Raw genomic sequence first — 7,958 nt, 5'->3', positions numbered from 1 at the left:
CCTAAGGTCAGACCCCAATCAGCACTGTCGCAGGATCCCTTCACCTGGCGTGGAGGCTTGTTGCCAGTGTGCCCTGGCCTCTCTGTTTCCGCCTCATGGTATTGGAAGGGTCAGATGTCGGTGGTGCCAGCAGCCTAAAACCTGTCGCATCTCCCCTGGGACAGCTGGTTGTGTCGCATGTGGCTGACCATGGTGTCCCATTGTAACCTGCATGGACAGCCCTGGAGTGCAGGCCTTGTGTTCGCATCTGGCAGGCAACTGCTGCCCAGGTGGTCCTTAGCACAGATTCGGACAGCTCACTCTCCAACATGCCCTGGGCCTCAAGGCCAGCTGCTCGAGCTTCGGCTCCCGACTTGGAACTTAGATCAGATGGGATGACACGCTGAATCTAAGCTTATTACTAAGTGGAGGAAAATAATCTAACCAAGATTCCCTCAGTAATGATGGATGAAGAGGGAAGAGCCCAACGCTAAATCCCTATCTGGCAGTGGACATGGAAAATGTGGTGTACAGAAGACCGGCTCCCCGGCGTCGCTTAGGGGGCCCAAGTCTTTCTGATCGAGGCTCATGGCGCAGATGGTGATAGGCCAGTAGTGGCCCCCAGCATGCCGGCATTAGGTCTTCCCGGAGTGCAGTTATTGGGGAATGCAGCCCAAAGTAGGTGATAAACTCCATCTAAGACTAAATACGGTGATAGCCAACAAGTACCAAGAGAGAGTTCAAGAGGGCATGAAACTGTCGAGAGGTAAATGGGTGGAGACTGTGCAGTCTGCCTGGGGGATTCAACACAGCATGCAGGTTGGTCCCGCAGAACGGTGGATCCTGTGAAGGGTCCACCAGCCGAGAGTACCCAGCCTTCGCAGGGTGCCTTTCCTCCATGGCAATGCACCACAACCGGCTCTGGGGCGGCTGGGAAGGCCCTGGGAACAGATGGTTCTCCACTCGGGTGGAGAGTGTTACAGGCCCCTGGCAGCACTTTAGCCATGTCTGTGGGACCGAGGGAGATTGACTTCTGCCACTCCCTCCCCCGGCAACCATCCTGTTCCCTCTCAGTGGTCACAGGGGCACCGGCAAGAGATGGGGCCCCTGCTCTCGGTGTGACTGTTGACTGGGTTGGACTGTCCTCAGTTCACCCCAACCGCGTCACTTTGCCAGGCAGGAGTCCCACCAAGAGCTCCAGGTGTCTGCAGTGATGTTGGTTACCCACCCAACCTGTCTTGAAACACAGACCAAGAAGTCTAACAAGTGCACAAATCGACGGGCTGAACAAAACCCTGTGGCGTAATAAAGATGAGGGCCGGCATGCCCTGGTTGAGGTGGGATAACATTGTGGTGGGTGCACCAACGGCTTGTCTCACCTGCTCTGTCTAGGAGGTGGATTATGAGTGTGTGTGATAGGACCCAAAAGACGGTGAACTATGCCTAGGCAGAGTGAAGCCAAAGGAAACTGGTGGAGGCCTGTAGCAGTCCTGATGTGCAAATCAGTGGTCTGACCTGGATATAGGGGTGAAAGACTAATCAAGCCAACTAGTAACTGGATGCCTCCGAAGTATCCCTCAGATAGCTGCAATTAGAAACCCTAGTTTCATCTGGTAAAGAAAATGATTATAGGTCTTGGGAATGAAACAATCTCATCCTACTTCCAGAATTTAAATGGGTAAGAAGCTCGGCTCATTGGCGTGGAGTTGGGCATCAAATGCCCCCAGTGGGCCATGTTTGATAAGTAGAACTGGTGCTGCAGTATGAACTGAACACCGGGTTAAGGCGGCCGATGCCAACACTCATAAGACCCCAGAAAAGACATTGGTAGATGCAGACAGCAAGTGGGTGTTCATTGAAATCAGAATCCACTAACGAGTGTGTAAAAACTCACCTGCCAAATCAACTAGCCCTGAAAATGGATGGCGCTTGCACATCGGGGGGGCCTTCCTGGCTGTCGCTGAGAGCCACAAGGGCTAAGCCGCAACATCAAGGAGAGCTGCTGCAGTGTGCACAGAAGCCTGGGGCGAGGGCCCAGGTTGAACCACTGCAGGTGCAGATCTTGGTGGTAGTAGCAAATATTCAAACAAGAATTTTGAAGGCAGAAGTGGAGAAGGGTTCCACGTGAAAAGCAGTTGAACATGGGTCAGTCGGTCCCAAGAGATCAGCGAGCATCGTTCGGAAGGGACGGGGGATGACCTCTGTTGGCCTCAGCTGAATGAAAGTGAGTCAGGTTCATATCCCCTAAGGCAGAGACAGGCACCCTTGTGTTGTGGAATCCAGTGGGGTAACACAAATGATCCTGTAGAAGCCGGCGGGAGCCCCGGGGAGAGTTCTCTTTTGTTTGTAAAGGACAGGTCACCCTGGAATGGGTTCGCCCCGAGAGTGGGGCCCGAGCTTTGGAAAACGTGGTTCCGGTGGTGTCTGGTGAGCTCTCGCTGGTCCTTGAAAATCTGGGCGAGATGGTGTAAATCTTGCACTGGGCACCCGTACCCATATCCACAGCAGGTCTCCAAGGTGAACAGCCTCTGGCATGTTGAAACAATGTAGGAAAGGGAAGTCAACAAGTCATATCCATTCCTTCTGGATGAGGATTTTCTCTAAGAGCTGGATCGGTCAGGCTGGGATGCAAAGTGGGACTGGGGCGTGCATCTCGCCCCCGGGGGCGGTGCAGACTCTGGACATGAGCCATGTGCTTCCTTGAAGAAGGCTTTCTGACTCCAGAAGAAACTAGGTTTTTGACTCCACATGATTGCTGTCTACCAGCCATTTTTGCTCTACCTAAAATTCACAAAGACCCCCTCAATCCGCCCCAGAGACCAATAGTACCTTTGTGTATATCAGTATTGGAGCCTTGTGGTCAGTACTTCGAACATGTGAGTCATGAGCTAGCACAAGATTCTCCTGCCTTTTTGAAAGATATGATGGCAGTCATTAATGCATTTGAGGGGTTGTCGTTTGATAATGCAAACAACCTTTTGGTTACGCTTGACATATCAGCAATATATACCAACATCCCACAAAGAGAGGTGTGCAACATAGTAGGACAGAGACTCGACAGCCGTCCAGGTCCACATCCTATCCCCTTAAAGTGTGTCTTGCAGTTACTTCAAATTGCTCTGTGTCAGAATTTATTTTTAGTTTTCAGATCAATTATACTCTCAACAACATGGTACCACCACGGGTGCAGCGTTTGCTCTGAGCCTGTGTTTCTGAATAATTTGAACACCACACCAGTCAGCCCTGTATTTTGCCTGGGAACTGTTCACACGGCACAGACTGCTGGTAAAACTGTAAATAGGTTTCAATTATTGCTGGCACATTCGAACAGTGCAGGAAACCGGCATAAGTTCTAATTCTTCGGACTTGCATTATTTTTTCACTTGTTGGATGGATTAGTATGAATGCAGTGTATGAGATGTGTTGTTTGCATGTGTGATTGGTAGAGTTGTGCTGTATACAATTGGAAGTGTGTCGAGGTAATGGGAAATTGCTTTTAACACAGAAAAATTGATACCTGTTACGGCAGATTGAAACTTCTATGTCAGAAAATGTTTTGTTTGTCATTGGTTTGTTATTTATTTTATCATTGTGTATTTTTCAAATCAACAAATACATATTTTCATAAATAGAGGATGCTTTAATTGATTGTGCTACAAATTGACACCAATTTAAATTATGTAAAGTTGAGACTAGGGTCTATGTAATGTGTTCTTGCTTTTGATAAGCCTAAAAAAAACAGTCAGATGAAATTAACATTGGCTTGACCATATTTGTTGTGTTATCTTCCTGTGGATCATGCCAGCTGCAGTGGTCACCTCTCTCCATTTTCCTCCTGGTATTCAGGGCCAGCATTCTTCCTCAGCCGATGCCTAGCAGCTGACTTAGAACTGGCGCAGACCAGTGAAATCCAACTGTTTAATTAAAGAAAAGCATTGCGAAGGTCCGCAGCGGTCATTCACACAATGGTATTTTTGCCCAGTGCAATAAATGTCAAAGTAAGAAATTCCACGAAGTGTTCATAAACGGCAGGAGTAACTATGACTCCCTTAAGTAGCCAAATGCCTCGTCATCTAAATAGTGACGCGCATGAATGGATGAACGAGATTCCCACTGTCCCTACCTACTATGTAGCAAAACCACAACAGGCTTGGCAGAATCAGCGGAGAGAGAAAACCCTGTTTAGCTGACTCTATTCAGCCACTGCGAAGGTGTAGGATAAATGAGAGGCCCTCAGGCCGCCGGTGAAATATCACTACTCTTGTCATTTTTTCACATACTCAGTGATGGGTGTGAGCCGTGTGGGGCTCTCGCCTCTGGCTCCAAGTGCCCGGGCCCCACCAGGCATGACCCACTCCCAGGACAGTGGCTGGTGGCGGGGGTTTGACTGGGGCGCTACACCTGTCAAGCGATAATGCAGTTATCCTATTGTGAGCTCAGGGAGGACAGAAACCTCCTGTGGAGCAGAAGGGCAAATGCTTGCTTGATCTCGATGTTCAGTATGAATACACACTGTGAAAGGGGGCGACTCATGATCCTTCTGAGTTTTTGGGTCTCAAGCAGGAGGTGTCAGAAAAGTTACCACATACCTGGCTTGTGGCATCCAAGCGTTCATAGCGACGTCGCTTTTTGATCCTTCGAAGTTGGCACTTCCCATTAATGTGAAGCAGAATTCGCCAAGCGTTGGATTGTTCACACACTAATAGGGAACGTTAGCTGGCTTTAGGCCATCGCGAGACAGGCTAGTGTTACCCTACTGATGATACGTTGTTGCAATAATAATCCTGCTCAGTACTAGAAGAACCACAGGTTCAGACATTTGGTGTGTGTGCTTGGCTGAGGAGCCAATGGGGAGGAGCTACCATCTGAGGGATTTTGACTGAACGTCTCTAAGTCAGAATCCCCCCTAAACCGTAATGATACTGCTGTGCTGCAGAGCCTCCGTTGGCCCAGGATAGCCAGTCTCTGTGGGTGCCTAAAGCCGCTCACCTCAGAACTCGGCTGTGGACAGAAGGGGCCACTTTTTTCGCCTGTACTGCACCATATGTTCACGGGGAACCCGGTGCTAAATCATTCGCAGACGACCTGATTCTGGGTCAGGGTTTCGTAAGTAGCAGAGCAGCTACCTCGCTGCAATCTATTGAAAGTCATCCTCTGAGCTAAGCTTTTGTCAAGCGGTGGGAAAGGGTCTCCATCCTGCTGCTCCACGAAGCATACAGAAACCTCCCACCCTCGCTGGATGCACCATGGGGTGTGGGCGGGGAGCATCTCCTCTCCCTTTGCAGCAAGCCTAGCAGACCCGATGGCCTTATCCCCCTCGAGCCAGCCTCAAAGAGTGACGGGACCTAGCCTGGGGAGGCCAGGTCCTTCCCTCAGTCAGTGTCAAAAATTGTCAGGTCACAGCCTGGGGAGCCGTGAGGCACCCTGGCTGCAGGAGGCAGGGAAGAGAGGCTGAGCCTTGGGTGCGGATGGCTGTAGCGCCGGACGGCACCAGCAAGGGCCCCGGAAGCTTCGCCCTAGACAGCAGCGGGATGCCTTCAGGGCCGCCGGGGCATCTGGTCAGAGTGGGTCAGGCTGGCTGTCTGGTTTGTCAGCAGGGCCCCACTGGCTCTCTGACCGGGTATGTCGGACCAGATGCTCCGAGTCACAGCTGGTCTGGCTGACCCCAACATGTGTTTCCAGCTGGGCTCCATAATAGCCAACGGAAAGTGCCCTCCTGTGGCAGACGTCTCCACCGCACCTGGGCCAGTGCCCCAGTTAGGTGACAAGCCAGCCCCTGAGGTGGCAAGGGGGACCCAGTGAAGGTGGAGCGCAATGAGCCTGAGTAAAGGGCAAGGATTAAGAGAGCCTGGCAGCTGAGGCCTAGGCAGGCAGGAATTGTGATCTGGCGGGAGTAAAAGGGGAAGAGCTACCAGGGCTCTGCAAGGCAGTCTGGGACCCCTGGGTTGGCATCTCAGAGCATGTGGCCTTTACCGACCAGTCCTAGAAGACCAAAGAAGAAATATAGTACCACCAAGCACAGCAGCTGGACACCCGGGCATGGAGAAGGCAGTCACGGCGAGTTCTGGGTCATGGCCACAGCTTTCAAACTGGGGCATTCTGGGGCAGCACCACACAAGACCCGAGTCTGAGTGCTCCCCACCCCCGCCGGCCATGACTGTCTCAACGTTCCCCGGCAGGGGTTCCATTTATCTCCATAGGGCAAGGCATCGAGGCCAGAGCCCTGGACAGCCGGGGTGCTGGCCCGCCCTCAGATGCCAGCCGTGGGGCGGGTCAGCCACTGACCTGCCCAGCAGTTCTCACTGCGTGCCTTGGGAGGTGTCCCGGCCGGCGTCCTTGTGAGGCAAAATCTCTAACACGATCCAGACAGGGCACCGGACATCTGTGGTGGTGGCCCCGCCCTCGGGCACCAGCCCCCGACGTGGGTTGCCCACCATACTGCCCAGCTGCAGACACAGCATGCCCCGGGTGGGAGCTTGTAGTTTCGTTTTTCCCATTGTAAGAATGGGCCTGCAAGTCCCAGCATACACTGCGGAAAAGTCCCTCGTGGAACTCGACAACTTGGCCGCTATGTCTCTGAAATCACGACATGTCGTGCCACAGAAGCCTCCATCACCCCCAGCGATGCTTTCAACTGGGGAAGGCCACATAGCCAACCCGCAGGGCTGGGAACACGTGCGGGAGCTCGGCCCCCAGGACCGCAGGCAGGGAGAGAGAGTAATGCCTCTGTCATTAGCCCCAGTCAGCTGTACAACCCGCCGGGTTTAGCGACGTAAGTCAGACGGGCCCTGCCCACCCTGAGGCCTCTGCTGGGCAGGTCCGGGAATGCACATCAGAGCAGAGGTGACCCCCACCCTTCTGAGACGGGTGCTCCTGCATTCGATCAGCCCTCCCATGACAGGGAGCTGGGGGCGCAGTCGCCATCTTTCTTTCGATTTTAAAGCCGATCCATCCAGTATTGAGAGAAATGCAGCCAAAGGGCTGAGGCGAATGTTCCTGTTGTGATGGCTAGTGACGTAGCCAGGGGCTACCATATGTTGCAGACAGCATTCACGCTTCCCTGCCCCCTCCTTGCATTCCAGGATGCCTCTGTCACTCGCTAAGCAGACCACACCATGGCCGACTTCACCCGTGCTGCAGAAGGAATGTTATGTTATGTTATGTTATGTTATGTTAAAGGTATTTATATAGCGCACCGTCACCAACGGAATTGGTCCCCAGGCGCTCTATATGAATAAGTTAAAGGAAGCCTTACCCCATATCATCAAGAACACCTTTACCCAGTCCTGGATGTGCCCAAGACCATTTGATAACATTGTTTTTTTTATTTTTTATACAGCGCTACATGATGGATTTTCTGCTTCATAGCGCTGTAATAATAGGCAGCATTATTACCCAATTCCATTAACCTCAGAAGGAAGGAAGACTGAGTAAGTCCTGACTGGATTCAATCCTGTGACTACAGGTGAAACACATATGCCTGAGGCGAGCGCTTAACTCTCTGAGCTACATTACCACACCTAATAAAGGATTATGTCTGTTTTTTTTCCCTAGACATGGAGTATTTCAGGAATGTAGCAGGGCATTGCAAAGGTGGAGTTTTTTTTATAATGATCCCTGTTATATCCGCCTTGCGTCCCGCTACGTGGTGACGCAAGACGTCCTAATAAAAGCCCCGCTCCCGCTCCGCGGAGGCAGTTCCGGGGCAGTGACAGCAACACTACGTGTGTCCGTGTCCTTACTGCTCCTGCCGGAGCCGTGCAGCGAGGCCCACCTACGCGGGCCTGCTCTTCCCTGTTTCCCGCCAGCGCAGCGGCTGGGGACAGGGATCCAACAATCCCTATCATGCCACACAAATATTGCCACAGTTACGTTGAATTACGCAAAACATGTACGAACGTAAAATTTGATCCCATGTTGAGCATGTCGCTAGCAAAGCTTGACCACCAGTCCTGTAGTTTTTACGAAACAAATGCATC

At 52.0% G+C, this 7,958-nt stretch overlaps 1 pseudogene; it reads left to right on the top strand.

Moving 5' to 3' along the window:
- The first annotated feature begins 355 nt into the window (after positions 1 to 355).
- On the top strand, positions 356 to 5,150 carry LOC138475077 (28S ribosomal RNA; annotated as a pseudogene).
- Positions 5,151 to 7,958: the final 2,808 nt, after the last annotated feature.

This window comes from Ambystoma mexicanum, chromosome 8 (assembly GCF_040938575.1).
Source record: "Ambystoma mexicanum isolate Mex_15411 chromosome 8, UKY_AmexF1_1, whole genome shotgun sequence".
NCBI classification, from domain to species: Eukaryota; Metazoa; Chordata; class Amphibia; order Caudata; family Ambystomatidae; genus Ambystoma; species Ambystoma mexicanum.
This window is presented reverse-complemented; position numbering and strand designations above follow the sequence as displayed.